The sequence below is a fragment of the Medicago sativa genome, chromosome 6 (assembly GCF_051527215.1).
Source record: "Medicago sativa cultivar Bolivia chromosome 6, Bolivia_mono, whole genome shotgun sequence".
NCBI lineage: Eukaryota > Viridiplantae > Streptophyta > Magnoliopsida > Fabales > Fabaceae > Medicago > Medicago sativa.
Window position 1 is genome coordinate 49,454,297 of NC_140754.1, and position 23,807 is coordinate 49,478,103.

The 23,807-nt window shown below is 35.1% G+C and overlaps 1 pseudogene across 1 annotated transcript; it reads left to right on the forward strand.

Moving 5' to 3' along the window:
* Nucleotides 1–1,210: 1,210 nt before the first annotated feature.
* On the forward strand, nucleotides 1,211–23,807 carry LOC146915523 (uncharacterized; annotated as a pseudogene). Its single transcript, XR_015016611.1, has 17 exons — nucleotides 1,211–3,305; nucleotides 8,349–9,082; nucleotides 9,752–9,814; nucleotides 10,529–10,645; nucleotides 11,201–11,264; nucleotides 11,858–11,989; nucleotides 12,212–12,417; nucleotides 15,139–15,295; nucleotides 15,580–15,668; nucleotides 19,004–19,260; nucleotides 19,852–19,999; nucleotides 20,087–20,170; nucleotides 20,264–20,634; nucleotides 21,181–21,334; nucleotides 22,426–22,507; nucleotides 22,619–22,698; nucleotides 22,839–23,807. The product of XR_015016611.1 is annotated as an uncharacterized LOC146915523 (transcript).

The following is a 23,807-nucleotide window of genomic DNA, read 5'->3' on the forward strand; positions in this document are numbered from 1 at the left end:
ATGGCTGCAACGTTTTCCAGAAGTCAAACTTACAAACTTGCTTACTTCTCACTCAGATCACACTCCAATACTGCTTGATATTATACCTACGATTCGTCAAAGGTATAATTATTCTTTTAAATTTGAAAATAGTTGGCTTTTAGAGGATGATATTGAGGAGGTGGTGGTGGATGGTTGGCGTGGTGCAATGGGGTTGGAGCTTGGTGATAGGGTTGTGAATTGTTCTACGAAGTTGCAAAGTTGGGGTGGGAGGAAGAGAGTTCGGTTTAAGGAAGATATTGACCAATGTGTCCGTATTTTAGAGGAATTACGTGCCCAACCAAATGGAATGATGCGTCCGCAATATGTCGCATCCCGAGAGAAGCATGCTCGACTTCTTGTACAAGAGGAGGCCTTTTGGAAGCAGAGAGCGAAAATGCACTGGTTGAAGGAAGGGTTTATGAATACAAAGTTCTTTCATACATCTGCGGTAGCCCGCGACAAAGTGAAGAAGGTTAGTAAGCTCCGCACGGATGATGGGAGGACTGCTACATCGCAAGAGGATTTGTGTGCGGTGGCACAAGGTTATTTTGAGCAACTATTTGCTGCGAATGCGGGTGTTCATGAACCGGTATTGGATTTGATGAGCCAATGTGTTTCGATGGATGACAATATAATGCTTACGACACCTATTACAAAAGAAGAATTGCGTCAAGCCCTTTTTCAAATGCAACCGGACAAGTCCCCAGGTCCAGATGGTTTTAATCCGGCATTTTATCAGAGATTCTGGCATGTGTGTGGTGATGATATTTTTCAGGCAGTTGCTTCTTGGTTGGATCGCGGTTATTTCCCTTCAAACCTTACAGAAACAAATATTTGTTTGATCCCGAAGTGCGAGGAACCAGATAATATGAAGGATCTTAGGCCTATATCTCTTTGTAATGTGTTGTATAAGATGGTGTCGAAGTTGCTCGCTAATCGACTGAAACGGTGTTTGGATAAATACGTGTCAGAGGAGCAGTCAGCGTTTGTCGAGGGTCGCTCTATACTGGACAACACGTTAATAGCTACCGAGATAATCCACTCGATGAAGAGGAAGACGAAGGGATGGAGAGGGGAATTGGCTCTCAAGATTGATATTAGCAAGGCTTATGACAGAGTGGATTGGGGGTTTCTTCGTGGTGTGCTTATGCGAATGGGATTCAATGAGAAATGGATCCAATGAATGATGATGTGTGTTAGTTCTGTTACTTATTCGGTGCTTATGAACTTTGACAGGGTGGGACCTATTGTACCCGGCCGAGGGTTGCGCCAGGGTGACCCGTTATCACCGTATTTATTCATATTGGTGGCTGAAGGCCTCTCGACTCTAATACATAAGGCAATGAATAGAGGTTATATTCATGGGATACAAGTATGTCGTGGCGCACTAGTGGTTTCCCATTTGTTGTTTGCAGACGATTGTTTCTTGTTCTGCAGGGCCAATGTGGTGGAAGCACAACGTCTACTCACTATTCTTAAAACTTATGAGGCAGCATCTGGACAAGAAATTAACTTATCAAAGTCTGAGGTGTTTTTCAGTCGCAATATGAGTGGGGCAGCACAGGAGGATTTGTCACGCATTATTGGTGTCCGACATGTGATGGGTACTGGAAAGTATTTGGGATTACCTTCGATGATTGGTAGAGATAAGAGATCGGTTTTTTCGTTTATCAAGGATCGTATCTGGAAACGAATAAATGCCTGGAGGGGACGAGCATTATCGAAGGCGGGTAAGGAAGTTATGATCAAGTCTGTGTTACAATCTATTCCTTTATACATAATGAGTATTTATCTTCTGCCGAATTTAGTTATAGATGATATTGAGAAGATGATCAATGAGTTTTGGTGGGGAGGTAGGAGTAACAATCGTGGGATTAAATGGATGGCATGGGAACGTGTGGCATGCCCCAAAGAATTTGGTGGTATGGGGTTTAGGAATTTCAAAGCTTTTAATCTCGCCATGGTAGCTAAACAAGGATGGAGTTTTCTGTCTAAACCTGAATCTCTGGTTGCTAGAGTTTTTAAATCGAGGTATTTTCCCCGTTCATCATTTTTAGGTGCTAAACTCGGTTATAATCCGAGCTTTGCTTGGCGGAGTATTTGGAATTCGCGTCAGTTACTTTTATATGGATGTAGATGGACAATAGGAAATGGGCAGCAGGTTAGCGTGATGAATGATCCATGGGTTCGAGGTGCCCACGGAAGCTGGATTCAATCCCCACAAAGCCAAAGTGTTCATAGTTTGAGTGTGTCTGATTTGATAGCTACCGAGGAACGGGTTTCGGATATTAATAAGATTGAATCTTTGTTTCCAGATGATATGGTGCAGGCTATTCTCGACACACCACTATTTGAGGAAGTTCAAAATGATAGAATAGCGTGGATGATGGAACGACACGGGAGGTATACTGTTAAGACTGGTTATAAACTAGCTATGATGGAGTTGTTACATACTGATCGATTCCATGTTAAAGGAGAATGGCATAGAATCTGGAAAGTGAATTCCCTTCATAAAGCTCGTAATTTGTTATGGAGGATTTGTCGAGAGTGTGTTCCGACGCGCCTTCGATTACAATCACGACATGTAAAATGTGAGATGATATGTCCCTGGTGTGAAACGGCTGTTGAGGATGATTGGCATGCTTTTGTAGGTTGTACGGTGGTGCGTGAGAGTTGGTATTGGGCAGGGCTTGCGACTGTAATGCAACCGCGAGTTGGAACTGTGAGCAGTTTGGCAGACTTTATTTTTGATATATGTTGTTCAGAAAGTCGAGACATTGCTGGTCGGGTGGCTTTACTTCTTTGGCAAATTTGGGCTGCACGTAATGATGTCATTTGGAATGACGCTCATCATACATCAACGAGCATTGGGAGGACAGCACTAGATGCATGGCAGCAATGGCAAGATGTTCATAAACAGCCTTCACCACTGGTTGTACAACACGAGCAGAGTAGAGTGCAAGGTAACAATTCAGTTTGGGAGAAACCGAGCGAGACGTGGTTGAAGTTCAATGTAGATGCCGCGTTCCATGATCGTAGCCATATTACATCTTTTGCGTGTTGTGTTAGAGACTCCCGCGGGCAATTTATTCGGGCTAAAACAAAATGGAAGCGGGCAAATATGACAGTTTTGGAGGGGGAGGCATTAGCCTTACTCGAGGCCCTTCACTTTGCTGATGCGAACAGATGGGACCGGGTTGTGTTCGAGTCTGACTCATCTACTCTAGTGCAAGCTTTATCTTCTTCGGGCCATGGTGATTCGGAATTCTATGATATTGTTTCTAGTATTATTTATCAGTTATCTTTACATTCCAACTTCGAGGTGAAGTTTGTTAGGAGACAAGCGAACATGGTTGCTCATAGCTTAGCTAGGGCGGCCTGTTCTTGGGCTAGTCACCGTATTTTTTATTCTTATCCTTCTTGTATTGAACATTGGTTGATTAATGATAATAGTTAACTTTGTTTCTGTCAAAAAAAAACAATAAGAAATGTTAAATAAACAATAAAACAATAAAAAATAAAAAAATAAAACAAAAAGATAATGAGGTTGAAAGCAATGATTTTTTATGGGAGGAAAGGTAGATGAAAATAATAAAAAATCAAATTGTCTATATATAGGGAAAAAAATCATATCATGATCAATTTTGATTGGTTGGTGAAAAATAAGTGAGTCATGATTCAATTTTGATTGGCTAATAGAAAATGAATGAGTCAAATCCATTTTGATTGGTTGATGAAAAAACATTAAATGAAATGGGGAGTATGAAGATGCCATGTGTACTATTGTTTTTAGATGTAAGCTTTTGTATTATATAAAGATAAAGATAAAGATAAAAATGTATCATATTTTCGTGACTAAAAATATGATTGTGATTGAAAATATGTATGGAAAAGAAGAAGGATAAAAAATATGTTCCGTTTTTCAAGTTTAACCATGAAACAAATTAAAAAAAAAACAATGAAAGTTAATAGCATTTACACGGCATTAAACTATTCATTTTTTAGTCACCATTTACGTTTCAATCACTAAAACAAAAGGAATATGCTTTGATGAGAGAAAAATGTTGTCATAAAATAATTAAATAAGTAATTGCATTTTTAAGTGGCATGTCTACTTTTGCTTCTATGCAAGCCACATCTATCTATATTATAAAGATAAATATTTAAGGTTGACCATTAAATGAGAGAAGCAATGAGAGGCCAAAGATTTGACCTTTACTAAATATTTGAAATAGATACAATGTGTAAGTGTGAAATAGGAGAGGAGCGGAAAAATAATCATGAGAAAAAGAAGTAATATATATTTTTTCTTAAACAATACTTTTCGATACACAAATTTCATTTCAATTGAAAAGTGAACACTAAACTTAGTCAAATATAAATAACATACATATTCATGTAAGAAAAAATTGTGGGTCGTCATATAGGTGTTCGTGGTGCTGTTTTGATAAGTTGAGGTAAGAACTAATCAAATAATCAAATAAAAAAATGATCTGATCCGAGAAGGTTCCACAAAAGGACATTCAAACATATCCAATAATATTATATTGTGTGATTTTCAATTTTTTGTATCAATTAATGGTTTTGTTTTGAATCTTTTTAGACTTGAACACTCATATCTCGTCATTAAATTTGTTTCCATGATAAAAGTTAAGGGAAATGTTAACTTGTGCCCTCAAGGCACAAGTTAATGATTCAAATATAGAAAAAATTTATTGGAATGTGTGCATTGCATTTAATATTTAACTTTTTTATCATTTAAATGCACAAAATTTTAGAGAAAATTTCTTCTTTTAGGTTTCTTAACATGTGCCCTAAGGGCACAAGTTAACACTACCCAAAAGTTAAACATAATTTCACTAACAGTATGCAACTAATGCAAAAATCATATATTGTTCTGGACCGGCCAAAAGGATTCTTTGCCCATCCACTTAGGCCCAATATCACTCAAAGCCCAAACTCCACGTTTAGCATTATTGCTCGCAACTTACCCCCTCCCTGAGGGGGGTGCACGAAGCAAACGAGACTGGTTCAAACAAACCCCAACGTCTCTCTTGCACATTCTGCACGTTCCCGCAATAAACTCTCTGGCGGTTACACTTCCCACAATTTCGTAACCGCCAGAGCCAGGTGTGCCTCCTCAACGGCTCTGCAGCTCTCCACCTCTATAAATAGGGGACTCACTGCAGTCCCCAAGGTAGAACTTTTTTCTTCCTCTCAAACCCTCACTCTCTGATCTCTACTGACTTGAGCGTCGGAGTGCCTGCAGGTACACACCACCCATCCGCTCCAAGAAGCAGTATGACGTATTCCACCACCGTCACAACCACCGCATTCAAAGCACCGGCAGTCACCTTCTGATCAGGTACGATCATATACTAATATAACTTTTTTTTTTTACAGAAAATGTAAATAATAGTTTTTTAAAGGATATCCTTAAATCATGCAATTGTCTCTAGCAATACGAGAAGCATTTCATAGTCTTCGTGAACTAAACTCAGTTGGTAGGGACAATACATAATATATGCAAGGTTCGAGGTTTGAATCTCGGCCACCACCAAAAAAAGAAGCATTTCACAAAAAATGTATAATAATAGTTGAAAAAAATATTAGTTACGTAAATTTGAAAATTTGAATTTTCTATTATGTATTTTTTTCGTAAATTAAATTCAAAACATATTATAATTTATTTTCAGTTAAATGATTTTTAATATGAATATTTTAAATACCCGTGCAAATATTAGCTATATGATTTTTTTCAAATGCCTGTGATATGTTTGAATTTTAGCTATGTTTATTTTGTAATGAATAAGGTAAAATTAAAAACAACAATTAAGGAAGCAAATCAATAGAGATTTTCTTGCAACATATGGACATGATTACATTTTGGTGTGTATGTGAAAGAAAACATTAAATACACATTTCAATATAAGGTTGCCAAGTTTGCCACACGTACTATCAAAATAAAATAGGGGGTCCTCGTGAGCTTAGCTCAGTTGGTATGGACAATGCATAAAATATGTAAGGTCCGAGTTTCAAACCCCGGCCACCACCAAAAATAAAATAAAATAGGGGAAATGTTTATAATAAAGATGAGACAAAACAATTAAAGATTTTTAATTAATTTTGGTTGAGTTGAGATTTTAGGATGTGCTACAACTATTTGATTATCCTTCTATGCTAATTTCGATAGACTAGTTTGCCTTCTTACAAAGATATATTAATTAATTGTTTTTTAGGTATAAAGAATATTAATTAATTAATTAACTGGATATTAGAGAATTGTTTTTTTTTTGAGTGAGGGATTTGTTGTTTTTATAGGCAATTAATTGGGATATTTTATTCATAAAAAAGAATGGGTCTTGCTAACAAGTGCTCTAAGGACATTGTTTAAGGAACCCACAAAAAGAAACTATGTCTTGAAAATACAAGTCCAACACATATTAAAGTCATAATTGTACAATTTCCAATGCAAAAGTTGCTACTTTTAGATGCTTAAACAATGCCCTTAGGGCACTTGTTAGCATTTTCCAAAAAGAATTAATGCAAGAGATTTGAAGCCACACTGGCACACACTACGGTTAAACCATACCGGTTTAAACTCCCAATCCCAAACCCGGTTCAACCACCGGTTTTTTTTCCATACAAAGATCTTCTTCCTCCACTTCCACTACTCCATTTTCATTTCATTCCTCACTGCAAAACCAACCTCAACTCTCTCCTCTCTTCTTCCTCCAGATCCCAACCTTTTTCATTCACATTTCCCTTTCCTCTTACACCCCCCATCTCCCCTTAGGGTCCGTTTGGTTCGAGAGTTTTGGAGGGGAGGGGAGGGGAGGGAAGGGGATATTTTTAATTTGAAGTGTTTGGTTCAATTTTTAGAAGGGGAGGGGAGGGGAGGGGAGCAAATTTTATTGCACTGCCAAAATTATCCTTATATTAATTTAAAATCTCAATATTATCCGTATAACATTTATTATTATTAGGTTATATTATCCATGAAACAACTTTTATTATTATTAGGTTAGGTTATATTATCTTGTAACAACTTTTATTCCATATTATTAACAATTTTTTCTTGTAACAACTTTTATTCTATATTATTAACAACTTTTCCTTGTAACAACTTTTATTACTACTTGTAACAACCCTATTACTAATCCATTATTCCATCGTCTACATCGTGTTGTTATCGATTACATTGTTATTGTTTCGTTACTTTATTATCGTTATTTAATTAAGTTTATGGGTAAAACAGTAAAATAATTTTAAAATCCCTCCCCTTCCCTTGCGAACCAAACACACTTTTAATTAAAATATCTCCCCTCCCCACCCCTCCGTTAAAATTCTTCCCCTCCCCTCCCCTCCCCTCCTAATTCTCGAACCAAACGGACCCTTACACCCCCTCACACTAACTAAAATCCTCACTATAAAACCAATGTCCTCTAACTAACTCCCCCTCTATAATCCAAATGGATTCCCCACCTTCTCAACAACCGTCGTGGGGAAGATCACCGACCTTCTCCACCACCAGCGGCGAAGCTAGCAAAAAGTTTACGCAGGGGCCAGCTATAAAGAAAAAAATTTAAAACCAACATATTAAATTTAAAGATAAAATATGTTTTTAGTCTCATAGATTATAATTTTTAAGGTTTAGTCCTTACAGACATTTTATGCAATTTTTTTCTCGATTTTTTTAAATTTCACAAAAAAAATGTTTTTAGTCTTGTATTTAATTTCTATAACAAAAAATTAAGGACTAAAATTAAACAAAATTTTATGAACTTGACTTAAAAATTCAAGTATTGTAGAGACCAAAAAGAAATTTAATCTGTAAATTAACCAATACAAGACAAAAATCACAATAATTTTTACTTATACGAAATGTAAATTAAAGCAACAACAAAGGATAAAAATTGACGATAGCTATTAGAAAATTTGGACAAAATGCATTTCAAGAAACCAATTTTATCCATAATTGAGTGTTTACTAAATAAATTAATAATGTATCTTTCAATGTAAACTAATAGGTTATTTGCAAGAAACTTATTGTCTATTTAATTTGTTTATGACTATTGTCTTGATAATTTTTATTGTTGAAAAAGTTTTCTCTATAATTGTTAGAGACTGAAAGTATCAAACCAATATAAATAAATATTTCAATCATGTAGTAATATTTTTACTTTCTTAATTATCCTAATTTTCGACAACTGAACTTGATTGGGGTAGCTCAATGTTTATTATTTGAGGTAGCCGGATAAAATTACATACCCACCAATTGAAGAATATTTTTTCTTTTGGGGTAGCCAAGGCTACCCCTCCAACATGAAAGGAACCGCCCCTGTCCACCACCCATCTCACCCGCACAACCTCCACATCTTCCTCAACCTCTTCCCCATCTTTCTCCAAAGACTCTTCAACAATCCAATCTCTCTCCTCAATCCTCAACAACCCTCTCTCTTCCACCACAATCTCCTCTCCCGAATTCACCCCTTATCTCCTCCACCAAATCCACCTCCACTCTCACCCGATCGGATTTCCTTCCTTATCTCTCTTCCCTCTCCGATCCCTTCCATCGCTTCGACGAAATCCGCAAACACGCTAACAGCGAGATCTCAACTATCTCCGACGACGGCGGTGCCGGAGAAGCACTCGTCGCGTGTCTCCGTGAAGTTCCGTCTCTTTACTTCAAACAAGACTTTCATCTCGAAGAAGGCGCTACGTTCCGCGCGGCGTGTCCGTTCTCGACTTTTGCTGAGAACGCGGTTTTGCAGGAGAAGCTTTCGCAGTATCTTGATGTGGTTGAGCTTCATCTTGTGAAGGAGATCTCGTTGAGATCGTCGTCGTTCTTTGAAGCGCAGGTGAGTTGCAGGATCTTAATGGGAAGATCGTGGAAGGATGTGCAAGGATTCGTGAATTGAAGGATACGGTTAGGCTTATTGATTCCGATTTGGTTGAGTCTGCGAGGCAGCTTAATGGTACAAGGACGAATTTGTTGGCGCTTCAGCAGAAACTTAGGCTCATACTATATGTTAATCAAGCACTCTCTGCTCTCAAATTGGTTCGTTTTTTGAATTTTTGTGGCAAGATTCTATGTTAGTGTGTGTTAGATTTCGCTTTACAATCCTCATTTTTAGATTTTGAGTTTTTTGATTCAATTCATTGATTTTAGAGTGAAGTGTTTAGGATTTAGTGTTGTGAATGTTAGAAATTTTACTGAATAATGTTATTGAGAATTGCGGAACAATGACACGCCAACACTGATAACAATTACTGAAAATTGCATGATTGAACGTAATCACACATTTGTGTCGGACTCTGGACACGCCTTCGATTAGAAGTACTATCGGTACTGCAGATATTCCAGTTAATCTTATGCAGTTTTATTTCTGTTAGCTAGTGAATAATTCGGAGTTTTGAATTTCGAATGTTTTTATTATGAATCGTTGTAATGGAGAGGTGTTAGTGCTGTAAATGTGGAAGCTATACTGAATAGGATTAATGAATTATTGAGATTTGTGGGGAAACTATTTGCAGTTTTCTTTGGGTTGTTGTAGTAGCAGTTCTGTGAGCTTGTAATTAATCAATTTATGCAACAGGTTTCTTCGAAAATTAGTATGGCGATAATTTTGTTTGATTTTCCTATGTTTCCTTTATTATTTTAGTCGTTTTTATGAATGTTTGACAACTGGAAATCCATTTTAAGTTGATATATTTTGCTGTGATACAGCTTGTTGCATCTGCAGATTGTGCTGGAGCACTGGATGTAACTGATGATTTGCAACATTTGCTGGTATACTTTAATTATTATATGATATTTTCTGAATATTATTCTTAACTACTACTTGTTTTCATGATCGTAGACTTAGTTTTGTTTATCTTTTCATCAGCACTATATGCGTTTGACCTATCATGACTAGGGATGTATCTTAAGTCTTGACTTATTATGATTTTTAGTTTAGTCAACTTAATAGAATATGATGGATAACTCAACATAAGTAATTCCTAAATTTTATTCAGTTCAAAAAATCCAAGGTACAATGTAGTTGGTATCCTCTACTTAGAATATATTTTCCCCTACAATTATAATTGCTTTGAAGCATTGAAATTAGAAAGAAGGTTTATGTTGATTCCATTATCCATATTGATCACGATATATTTACTTTGTGATATGCGGAGGTACTGCATTATGTTCCTTTTCTTTGCATAATCACTGAACATGTTTAGATGTTACCAGATCTTATCGTGGATGGGTAATGTCTTAGTAAATGTGTGTGTAGCTGATATCAATCAATGTTTGGGTAGCAGATACCAATCATAATATTGAATTGTGCCAGTTTCCTTTTAAGTTACAGCTGACATCAATTACTTACAGTGTCGAACTTACCTAGTTTCCTTTTTAGTCTGTTAATGGCACAGTCTATGTTTTAACATCAATGGGATTCCTGAAGGACGAGAAGAAAATTTATGCTAATTTTAGTCTTATTGTTTCCTGTAACTTTGGTAGGATGGAGACGAGCTCACTGGCTTGCATTGCTTTCGCCATCTTAGAGATCATGTGACAGGCTTTATAGAATCCATAAACAGGTACACCTTTTTTGATGTCCAGATCTATCAAGATTGTGTATTCCGTTAACCTGCATCTGCAAATTCATTTGACAGTGTTTTCTACTGCTTTTTGTGATTTTTGTTCCCCTGTAATAATGGGAAGAGAATAGGGTTGAATTATAAGGTTTCTTTGGATAGCTCTGTTTTTGCTTTTGATCTTTAGATGGTGATAGGGAAGTCTACACTCTGCTAATGGCTTTGATGGGTTGAAAAAATGTTTCGGGCTTGCATTGCACTTGGCCTATCTGTGAAATCTTTTGTTCTTATGGTAGAAAAATAAATTGTTTTGATAAAGAAGTAGGGGGATGCAACCATTGAAAATCAATATGCCATCCTAAAAGAAACAGAAGTGAAAAATAAGACAGTGGAGAAAGATGAATCCACATTTATCAAGTTTACCAATCTGACTTAAGCACCATCTAGAAGCCAAAAGCACCCATTTAAGAGTCAATATTTTTTTTTGTTTGAAAGAACAGTCAATATTTAAAAGTAGTGAATTTTAACTTAGGTTTATAAGAATTTGTATATAAATTCTTGCCTAGATTTTGAATATATAAATTTATAAGAATAGGTGCCTGTGGATACAAAACATTTGTACCACATGAATCTGGTTCAGTCAGCTGCTGATTATTCGGGTTGGTTTATCCAAGTAAAACACATCATTTTGATTGATAAGAAAGAAAAGAGAGATACAGAATAAGAGTAAATGCAGCTAATACTCACTGTTCTAAGCAAGCCAATTACAGTAGGGAGAAGACTATCTTTGAAATTGGTTGTTTCTTCTTCTAACTTTGCCTGGTTATGATTAGGTAGAGATTAGATCAAAATTTGCATCCTCAAAACTTCAAAACATCACAATTGAGAAATAATATTTATCAAAACACGGATGCACACCCAAGAAAATATAATAACAGAAAGAACATAATCCACGCAACATAACATTTTGAGATTTCAGCTTCTCAAACATTGGATTAAATGCTAGAGTACTCGATGAAAATATTTATCATTGTGCATTTGTGCTTAAGGTAGCAAGAATCAACAATACCTTCATTATTTATCCTGCTACTTATACTTATTTCAACTACTTAACTACTTCCAACAAAGAAGAGTTTAGACTTTGGATTCTTCAAGTGAATCACAAGTCAATCCCTAACAAACCTATTTGGAAGTCAAACACTCCTTTAAACTCATGTTTTTCGAACTTAATTTAAAACCTGATACTGCACAGGGCAAAGAGCTGAGTCTGAAAAGATCACTAATATGAAAATCCCTTTCACTATGGAGGACGGTTCTACCATGGTGGTTCCCCCTTTGCGATTCCGACCACCACGGAACCGCACCCATTCACTTACGGAGGCCGGTTCTACCATCGGATAATGGAGCCTCCATGGTTTCACCCTGTCCATGCCAATTTCAAGTCCTCTATCACAGATTCGATTCTCAACCCAGTCCTCACGAGTTCAAAGTTTCAAACCATTTGTGAGTCAACTCACCTTCTCTCTCCTTTGATCTCTGCACTTTGACTATCCATCTCTGTTTTTATCTCTGATGTCTTCCCTCTTTCCTTTCTCATTTCAATCAGAGTCACTTTCTGTTTCTGGTGTTTGTCCTTTTGTTCCTCTTGAACTTGAGAAAGAAAATCAAAAGGAAACATCATCAGATGAGCAACCTATTAGGTTTGTGGTTTATGTTTGGTTTGAAAGCAGAGCTGTGTTGGGAAGGGACCAAATGAGAGAGATTCAAAATGGGTTGATGAAAAGTGGACATAAATTTTTGTGGGTAGTTAAGGTAAGATTGTTGACAAAGAAGATGTATAACTGAGGTTAGATGAGGTATTGGCTGTTCAGTTGGTAGAGAGAATGAAGGAAAAGGGGTTGGTGGTGGTTGAGGAATGGGTGGATCAAAGTGAGATTTTGAGTCACAAAAGTGTGGGTGGGTTTATGAGTCATTTGGAAAAAAAAAGTTGTGGATGAGCTGGTGAACGTGTAGTGAAAGGGGATGAAATTGGAGAGTTGTGGCTTATGGTTGCTGCTATATTGATGGAGGTTAGGGAGAGGGTTGAGAGAGAGGAAAGGAGATGGTGAAGGAGAAAACACGTGCTCTCCCCTTTTTTCCTTTTCCATTTATTTTATTTCATCATTAATTATTATTTTTAATTCTATAAATACACACATGGCTTTTCCTTTTTTTAATTCAAAAAATACACAGATGGTGTGACACATAGTATTGACCAAGTCAAAATTAGTGTTTTGCAAAAGAGGCTAAATGAAGGGAGGGAGGGAGGAGGGGGGGCTTTGGCTATTTCTTTTAAAAGGGAGCCAATATCGCTACATTTTAAAAGTTAGGGGGTGAAATGTGCGTGTAACCCTTATTATGAATTTGTAATGTTGGATTATTGGCGTGTTAATGTGATTATATTGATTACACAAATTTTCAAAAAAAATTACCATTTAAAGGTCTTAAAGAGTGCCCCGGGGGAACTCGTTAACATTTCCCTTATATATATGTCGTGTAAAGGTTTTTAATATTATTTGTATATTAGGTATACTTTTTTTTTAACATCTTTTATATTAGGTATACTCTACGAATCAACGGAATCTCTGAGATTTTACCTACACTCTCGACTAGAGTTTGACAACCTGACAGTACAGTTCACTTTAAAATATGCCAACTACATTTTACATGAAGAAATCCCTGTGACAGTACCCTCTATATAACATAATAATGGTAAACAATTGACAGATCTCCAGCACAAGATTCATATAAAATAAAAGAGACAAAACAAAAAGAGGTGTTAAGGATAAAAGTAATTTAAGATACGATCTTACTTCATCATCTTTTCCGTTCATCAGCAGGGAAGCTCTTGATTTAGCTTTAGATAAAATTATCACATCTGATTCTGCAGCATCCGTTAAAGAAGATCGAATAAACTCTGCTGAAAGAATGCTACAAAAATAAAACAATACATTACTAAACATCCAATACATAACACAACTTGCGGTTTTTCTTCAAAAATATACAATTGTTTTTTACCACTATATCATTACCAAAACTCAAGATTTCAAAGTTACAAGCATTGATGGACAAAGAAAACATGTTTTAAATAAGCGTAAGTTTAAAACATTTTAAAATAAAGCAACGTGGATGAATTTAGTTCGAATCATATACGAAACCGAAATAAAAAGATAAGAATGTAGTTTGTTAAGACCAACCCTTAAACAAATTTAAAAGCGACAAGCAAAAAAATACACTCCTGAACTTTCCAGTTGATAATTAGGATTACTTGTTTCCAAGCCACAAAAAAACACAATAACAACCATCTTTTATCCAAATCAAGATAAAAAATTAATCCATTTGTTGATGATTTTTTGTTTACAGGCCACAATAAATCACAATATCTACCTCAATTGCTGCTTCGTTTCTATTAAAAATATTTGTTGTTTATGCTAGTTCAATTTCTATATCATGTCATGGGAGTTTGAATAATACCTTTGGTTGATGAAAAATCTTCACTAAGATCCATGCAACTAGTTATTCTTTTGTATTTTTGAGGATATGCTGTTCCTTTTATCCTTCATAGTGATTTGTAAACGCTTGGCAGTTGGTAACAGATATATGAGGATAAGATAAGAGACAGAAAAAATCGTCTGAGATCTGGTACCATAAAAATAATTGATGAACTATGTTGCACACAAAGAAACATCACCTTGAAAGTTTCATCTTTATGCTTCCAATGTAATTCTCCTGAAACTCCTCGCGATTCATTCTAATTGTGCTATGTGAGGCATGGAATCTGAAAACCTTGGAGTGGCAGAGCCGCAGAGGTAGTCTTGGCAACAAGTTATTTTATGTGGAGTTGGGAATACTAACACCGCACAATTACAGTCCATTAATTAGGTGGTGGCTGTTTGTTGTTTCCCCATGCCATCTATACTTTCATCTTATTAACTGAAATTTTCCTCGAAGCCCTTTTTGTAGTACAGACCACAGAGCAGTAAACTATGTATATGATACAATAACAACCAAGTTTTATCCATCTAGGTGGTGTAAGGGATATAAATGAATTGGACAACTGTCCCTAACATGCACATGCACTATTTCAAAAATAATAATTGTACATTTGACTGCCATTCATTGATGCGTCTCTTTCTTGGAGGGAATTTGTTGACCTGGAATCAAAATAAATTTGCCCATGAAGATTTAAGTTTAACTTGTCTACAAAGTATTCCAAATTCCCCGGTCTCCCTAACATTCGTAATTTAGGATATTAAGATTTCACATGTTTTGTGGGGAGAGACCTATAAGATATGTTTACGATTCCTAAAGCTTTTCAGTTTATTTTTTGAAATTTATTCCTTGTTCTTTTAGCTTCTAGAAATGCACACTATGCTCCTTTCTTGAATGAGTCTTGGGATTGTTAGATGATATTATACTATTTTCCCCAGGTAGTCGAAAACTTGGTTTTCTGGAATTTAGCTTGTTTTGGTTTTATGGTTTTCTTATTCTCAGGCTAAACTTCCCTCTGTTCTGAGGATCTATCGAGACACACTGACTGCTGATATGAAGAGTGCTATTAAAACTGCCGTTGCTGAGTTGCTTCCAGTTATTGCTGCTCGAGCTTCAGAATCGGAGTTCTTTTCTGGAGACAGAGCTGTAGAGGCAGATGGTGAGAATTTCTATAGCATAACTATTGATATTTGGCTATCAGAAATTAAATCTTATATATGGGTTGGGGGTTAAATTATTATTTTCACTGTTACATTAATAACTCAAACATAATTTTTGTGTGGATCGAACCATTGAACAGTAACAATTTGTTGCATTGTTTATTTATGTCACATCTCATAAAATGTAAATAGGTTTGTAATCAGACTGTTATATATATATATATACCTTTCTTTTATAAGCACTTTTCTACTTTCAACTTTCTAATGTTTAATAGTGACTCAGGTGGTGGTGCTTCACTTGCTAGCAAGTTAAAGAGTCTGTCATCTGATTGCTTTGTCCATCTTTTGAGTGCTGTTTTCATGATTGTACAGGTAATTTGTACTTGACTTTTGTTGTGTCCATCTAGACTATAATTCTTGTATATTTTGAAATGTATTTAGTCTTAATAATATAGACAACACACATTAATGATATCTTGCCGGCATTGCTGAGATGCACAGACACTAATACACAATACACAGACTCTGCAATTAAGGAAAATTTGAAAATGTCACCTTTGCTTTATAAACCATCTGTTTTTTCTTCTTGCTTGGCTGTATTATTGTTAATTCACTTACTGGACTCATTGTTTTCTACCAATTTAAATAGGGTGCTTTATTGATAGTAACGAAAATGGTGAAATAGTAGTAGAGAGAGTTTCTCTAACTACTCCCTGAGCAAAGCTCCGACACAACTCAGAGAGGAATCCTACTCTGGCCCTAACAGAAAACTTATTCTGTCATCTCTTAAACTCCTAAGAATTCCCCTGTACATACAGATAAAGAGAACATTCTATTATTTAACCCTAATGGGCCTCTTATTATTTAATCCTAATGGACCACTTACTAATAATCAACTTAAACCTAATTAATCACCTACTAATTTCTTAAAACATCCTCTCATATGTCCTAACAACATGCATAGTCAGAAACATTTTCTTTTCCCATAATTTTCCTGATAATGCCGAGTAAAGTTGCATAAAAAATCAATTTCGCTACTATTTAGAAGTATGTTGTAAGTTTTAGCAGATATGAGTGATAGTTTGCAATTCCACTCCATTTCATTCTTTGTTTTTTAAGTTACGGAACAATCGTAAACTCCAAGAAAATTTGATCTTGGACACTAGAAATTGTGGATATGAGTGTTGTAGTGTAAGGAAGAAAAAGGTCAGACATGGTAAAGCATTAAAAGAGAAGTCTTGTACCTAATGGTCCTCCCATATTATTCATAATTAGGGAACATTACTTAGGAAACACCTATATGGAAAGTAAGTACCTAAAGGTAGCATTTCCACGTTGAAGAAACTTCCATTGGAGATTAGAAGCATTGATTGTTCCCAAGTGTTGAGATATTGTAAAATAGTCTTGGTACCAGTTTAGATATTATCCTATTGTATTCCTGGGATTCTTTGCTATTTTCTCCTTTTAGTTGATTATCTTCCCTAATCTTTCGCGATTAATTAGGTTAGCCTCATCTATATGTGTGTGTGTGTTTGCGTTTTTTTGTTTAATGGCAAATATTAGTCGCTAGTTGTTAGATTAGTTTTTCTCCTTCGTCCGGGTTTGAACCCAAGTCCTCCAACTCCTTATCTCTTAGTTCAAACCAGTTGAGCTATCCAACACCTTTTGTGTGTGTATTACAAAAGTCACTAATGGATTGAAAGTTTATATGATATAAATCATTTTTATAAGTGTTTATCTAAATCTAAAGTCATTTGATTTGACATTCCGAATCACATATCAAATTATATTAGATTTACAAAAACGCAATTGCAGAAAAAATCTATACGATATAAGCTTTGAATCCAACAATAAATTTTGTTTTATAAGTATTTGATAAAAATTTATTGAGAACTGTAACACTATCCAATTGTTACACTGGTGTAATGTGATTCCTCCTCATCTCTCAACATATATATATATGTCCATTATTATATGGTCCTTTTGCAATTTTCACATATATTAAAAAAATAAAAAAAGTGGGTAGTTCCCTCGAAACAAAACAAAAGTGGGTAGTGTTGTACCAAAATAAAAAAAAAGTGGGTATTGTATTCAATGTATCTATTTTGTGTATAGATGTTCCTAAAATACCATTTTGTTTATGGATGTGTTCAACTCTGACACCTCATCTCCCAAAACATTTAGTAGTATTAATTGTGTGTATTTGAAAAAAATAAATAAATGTATCTAGTAATTTGAAATGGGGATTATATTTACGGACACTTTTTTTTTTGTCTGGAAAAAAAGGAGCTTATATTGAGGAACAAAGGTAGTAATGTATATAGAACATTCTCTTTCCATTGATACATGAAAATACAGTTTATTTTCAATTACTATTGGTATTCATAGCAAGGTTCTTAAGCCCTATTCTTTGTGTCCTCAAGGGTAACCTAGTTTTTAGTTCGGTGATGCCCAAAGAGAAACCTTGCTATAGATATCATTTTGAATATAAATATTTCTCATTAACTGTGAAAAGGGCTGAACAAATATTTTTATACACGTGAGATGGAATCTAAATAGGAATATTATCCTATCATTAATCCTACTACTAGCAAATCTTGATATAATCAATCTTAATATCTCAACACATATGATGTATATGCTTCACCTTAAGGGGCATGTCGGGATATTGTAACATTATGTTCAGATAATATCCTGATTGTGTTTCTGGTATTATTTCCCAAGTGTCCTTTTTAGTTATTTTTTATTCCTTAACCGGTAGGGATTGATCAGGTTAACTTCTTGTATACATGTTGTACATTCTCCTTTCCTTGATACAAGAAAATACAATATATTTTCAATCTGAAGTCCGATCATTATGCTCTATGCTATCTTTGAAGTGATCGTGATCTTCATGTAACTCCTTGAGTGTTTAGTTTTGTTTCTTTATATATGTGAGAATCTGAAATCTGAGTTATATCAAATCTTGAATAAGAGAGAAAAGAGAGACATATGATGAAAACTGTGCGTCTGAATAGCACTACGGAAGATTTATTATATAGGAGTTAAGTAACTTAGAGACTAAGCTAGGATATATTTACAGAAGGAATATTCTAAATAATATTCTATGCTAAGTAACTTAGAGAGTAAGGTAAAATATATTTACAATGTAAATATAATTATCTACTATTTATTTAAATATCAACATCAACAAATATCACATGTACATGAATCAAAATGCTCCCTGGTTTAGAAATTCTTTGTCTTGACAATCTTGTGGTGTTTCCTTAACTTTTATAATACTTAGAACAGTGAAACCTAAAGACATTTTATTCATGGCAGACAAGGTTTGCATCCACGAATTCTGCAATCACAGGACTTGAACTTTTCCATATGTTAGATTGGTTTTAATAGCATTAGAATATATTGTATGCTGTATAGTTTTTACTGCATAATTTTGTCTCTTGGTACATTAAACCTTCATTATCAATGGCTATTGCCCAAGAAAGGGATTATTGACTATTATGCCAACTTGTAATGTTAAAAACTTACATGTTTTATCTTCCTAGGGAGACTCTATGTATTGGCTATATTTCATGTACAAGAATAGGTATTATGTGTCTAGGGTTACAGCCATGTTACTGAAATTTACCTTTCCAATGGTTTGCACTTTATCAGCTTTTGTAAGAGTGATGTAATAAGATTTTTTTTCTTTTTAGTGATTGCAGGCACATTTAGTGCGGGCGGCTGAAGTGAAAAAAGCCATTGAATGGATTTTGAGCAACTGTGATGGTCATTATGCTTCTGATTCAGTTGCTGCAGCAATTGCGCATGGTGCTGCAGCTGCAGAAATATCCCAAGAAAGTGAGGTTCATGGTACCACAGTTTTGCCATATTCACCTCAAAAGAATGTTGCCAAGGGTCCATCTTTTCACGGAAAAGCAATAGATGCTGTGAGCTTCTCAAATATGTCAAAAAATTTCAGGTTAAATATAGGCTCTTTGTTCTAATACACTTGTAATGGAAAGTTTTTCTGGATTCTTTTGTGTTTAGATTGGAAGAAGCATGTAATTTATGATGTAGGAGCTAATTTTCCTCTCACAGAAACACCTAAACTATCTAATGGAGTATAGAAATGAAATACTAGTTTTAAAATGATACTTTATTGAATGGTGACAAATGTAATATATTGAACGAGGACTATTCCTTTATAGAATCCTTATTCGTAGGAACTCTTTTTAAACACCAGAACACTATTTATATGTCAAAAGCCAGTTAACTCGAAAGTTCAATCTGATAGGTGAAGAAGGTACACAAAGTTTTACACTAAAAGCATTATGGATCTGTCCCATCATTTTAAAAACCAGGCTACAAAAAACGAAATTGGACAGAATTGTGAGAGGAAAATTAAAAGAAAAATGAGCTAGAATATTGTTAAGTGCCACTACTTTCTGTTCCCTTAAGACTTGAGTGGTTTGCCACATGACTTCAGCTGTAGTAGCTTTCTGCCATTACTTTTGTGTTTTAATTGCTGCCCAATTTATTTCATGTTCTCAAAAAATCTGGTCCTAAACAGAGCTGATGTATTGCGAGAAAACGCAGAAGCTCATGTAAGATGGGCAAAGCTTCTGGGGGTCCGTGCTACTCTCCATCCTAGGTTGAAACTGCAGGAGTTTCTAACTGTTTACAACATCACCCATGAGTTCATTACAGCTACAGAAAAAGTACATATTTTCATTTTGGTTTAAAGTTTAAATTTCAAATTATGTGGTTTTAGTTCCCTGATTGAACTCCCAAATTAAAACTAACAGATTGGTGGAAGATTGGGATACAACATCCGTGGGATACTGCATTCACAGGCCAAGGCTTTTATTGATTGTCAGCATGATTCTTGGGTCAGTTTAAATTTGGTGCTTTCCGTTGTGTTTTATATATTATTTCCTCAAAAAACTGTTCATCTCTATTAATATCCCTTGCTTTGCATTTAGGTGTCAAAAATTATGGCAGTGCTTGACCAGGAAACATGGGTGGAGATAGATGTTCCTGATGAATTTCAATCCATTATCAATACGCTTTTTCCATTGGATGCATTGTCTTCTGGGGACCCTAATGGTGTTGAAGAAGATAATTCAAACAGTTACCATGATTTGGCGACTAACAATGATGCTCGGCCGATGGCAGACACTGGACAGTCAAATGCTGAACAGAATGTTGAGCAGACTGATTCCACCGATGAATCTAAGAAACCAAATAGAGGTCATAGTAAATCGTTAGAGAGTATCAGCACTGAGAAAGATCAGAAAAAATCTGCATCTCAACCTCTTTTCTACAAAGGTGTTGGTTATCACATGGTAAACTGGTTGGTCATCTGGACTGAACTTTGTTTTCTTTTTGCCCCCTATTGTATGCAACTTCTATTCATTGTGTCTTCTTTTCCTCTCTCTCTCTCTCTCTCTCTCTCTCTCTCTCTCTCTCTCTTAATATGCTTGTGTAGGCATACTCAAGTATTTTTTATTATTATTATTATTATTATTATTATTATTATTATTATTATTATTATAATTATTATTATTATTATTATTATTATTATTATTATTATTAGTCCTTCTGTTCCATAATAATTGTTACATTTGCGAAAATGAATTTGCCCCCAAAATTGTTATTTTTCAGTTTTCAATGTAACATTAATTACTTTTTTCCAATTATGCCCTCTAATTAGTATCGTGTGTATCGCTCCCAAGTTATTATTTTCAACTTTGGGTTTACGATAATGAGAATCAACCAATAGTTAATACGGTTAATTTGATAAAATTGTTCTCTTTTCATCATTTATAATTTCTCCCATTTTAGCCCTCAGCTGTGAGAATGCATTTAAAGTACTTCAATATCTTCTGTTTGCTTCCAGTGGCTTGATATTGCTCAAGATGTTGTCAGAATACATTGATATGAACAACCTTTTGCCAGCACTATCTTCAGAAGTTGTTCTCCGTGTGGTAGAAATCTTGAAGTGTTTCAACACAAGAACATGTCAACTTGTGCTTGGGGCTAAAGCAATGCAGGTAGTACTTGTATTGTTCTCTGAATTTTTGGATCCTTTTAGATATAAAAACTATTTTTATAAATAAGATGCATATATCTAGAGCAACGTCCAAGTGATTTCTGCAAAAGAATTTAGGTATTCCTCTATCTCTTTTAGTTTGACCATTATCCATCTCATCACTCATTATCATTTCCAATACAATAAATTTTTCTCTTGTTTCCCTTCACTGCCCAACATTCAACACCATAGGGAAAAATGGTCTTATAAGCTCATAAATACAATTGTTTGACTCAATAAGTTAGAATCAATTTTCAGGGGCTGCTCCTTACTTTCATCCTGTTCCAATCTTCTCATCCATGCTTCCATTTCGTTTTTTTTTTTAAATAAATATTAGAAGCTCCAAGGATCTGAGCTCTTTGATGCCAATTTGATAAAAACCTAATATATTCATATCTGAAATAGAAAATAATGGAGCTCTGCAATTTACAATCTGAGGCGTATCCCTCTGTAACTGTACAACAGAAAGCAAAATATAGAAATGTAGAAACGAAGAAGACAGTTGGATTAGTATCCTTCCTCAAGCCAAAATATTTCCAATAAAACCATTCTATTACCAAGAAAAAAGATGATAGGTTGCCATAACCGTTACCCAAAATATTTTCATACCCCCTCATACTGTTACCCCCCCTCCAAAACTCATTCTATTATAACAGAATTCTCACATTCTCTCTCTTTAATCCCCTTACCCCACGTGCCCCATTCTGTTATTTCTCCCCCCACATTAATAATGGACCTTTCATTAATAGTGACCCTATCAGATTTCAACTAATGTGTTAATGAAACCCAGCTTGGGGAGCATATATTGAGTCATTTCATATCAGCTTATATATTGTCCTGCACTGGAAAAAAACCGCAGGACAATGCTGAGTTAAAAAATTCACGGCTTTCAAACAGTGTGCATCATTTCGTTAAACTATATCCTAAGTAAATGCTGCAGCTGTTGATTTTTTCGGCTTTCGAACAGTTTTGCTTAACGAACTTGATCCCATTTCAATTAACTTAGAGTTTTGTCATTCTTTTGGTTTCTAATTTTTTCTAAATTGTGTTCAGGTGTCTGGTTTGAAGTCCATCACCTCTAAACACCTGGCGCTGGCAAGTCAAGTCATTAGTTTCATACATGCTATTATTCCTGGTACAAATTCGCACACAAGTTTTTTGAATGTGTTTGTATCACAAGAGTTTATGAAATTGTTGTTACACGGTCGAATTAAATTATAACTTTGTTCTTCATTTCTGGTGTAAGAAATTCGGCAGATTCTTTTTCTGAAAGTTCCAGAGAATAGAAAATTGCTATTGCTTTCAGACATTGATCGAGTCGCGCAGGTACATACCTAATCCCTTTTTCGCCTTCCTCCATCTGATAGAGTAGACTTATGCAGATGCTGTTTGATTTTAGTTGCATTTTTCAATGAATATCTTTGCTGGAAGTATTATCTTTTCTTTCTTTCTTTTCCTTCTTATAGGGGATGAATATTTATGATTTACAATTCCTCATATAAGGTGAAAATTTACATAGCAGTGTATTAATTGGAAATAGATTTTCCATGTAGTCTCCCTTGCAATGATTCTCCAATCCCTCTACTTTTCCTTTGAGTGGAAAAAGAAATATTGTAATAGAGGAAGGGGCAAATTAATAGATATTATGTTAGGAACCCGAATTAAAGAGAAACAAAAGAAATAGTATTATTGATTGAAAAGAAAATATTACAGAAGATCAACCCTCTGTAATCCTAGAGCAAAAGCTCCTCAGAGAAGAGACATCTCTCTCTGCCCAAAAACCAATAAGGTTCCTAACTGAATAATTCTCAATCTCCCTACTGTTGTTGCCAAATGGTCTTATTTATATAAACTAAGGGCATAAACTGCCTGTAACCACTCCTAATCAATACAAATTACTGCATAAACTGCCTAACTGCTCCTAATGAATACAAATATTGCATATTATACAAAATGCTAACTGCTCCTAAATAACTATATATTGAAATAACTGACTGCATCAGCAGTTACCCTATCAATACCACCCGATACCTAACAGATTATTTGAGTTTGTAAAGTCTAAAGTGCTGAGTAACTGAAGGAAATGACAAAATGTGATAGAAAATGGAAGTGAACATAAATATATAAAATAGACAGAAGTCTGTGAAGCTTACAATTAAATGCGATGACATGTATTCTACAGAGTGCAAGTGTTGCACAAGAAATTATATCTTTTAACAACATGGGTGCATTTAAGCTGAAGGTCAATAGTTCGGATTTTGTAGCCTTTGTTCAATTTTTGGGTTTAAACAAAATGTTTGGGAACCGGAACAAGGACAGGCAAGGAACTTGTATATCCACTAGATAATTTTTTTTAGAAACTTCTTTTCTATACTGATTTCATCATGTTCAAACTCATTAATGTCATCATCTATGAAATTCAACACCCTTTATGA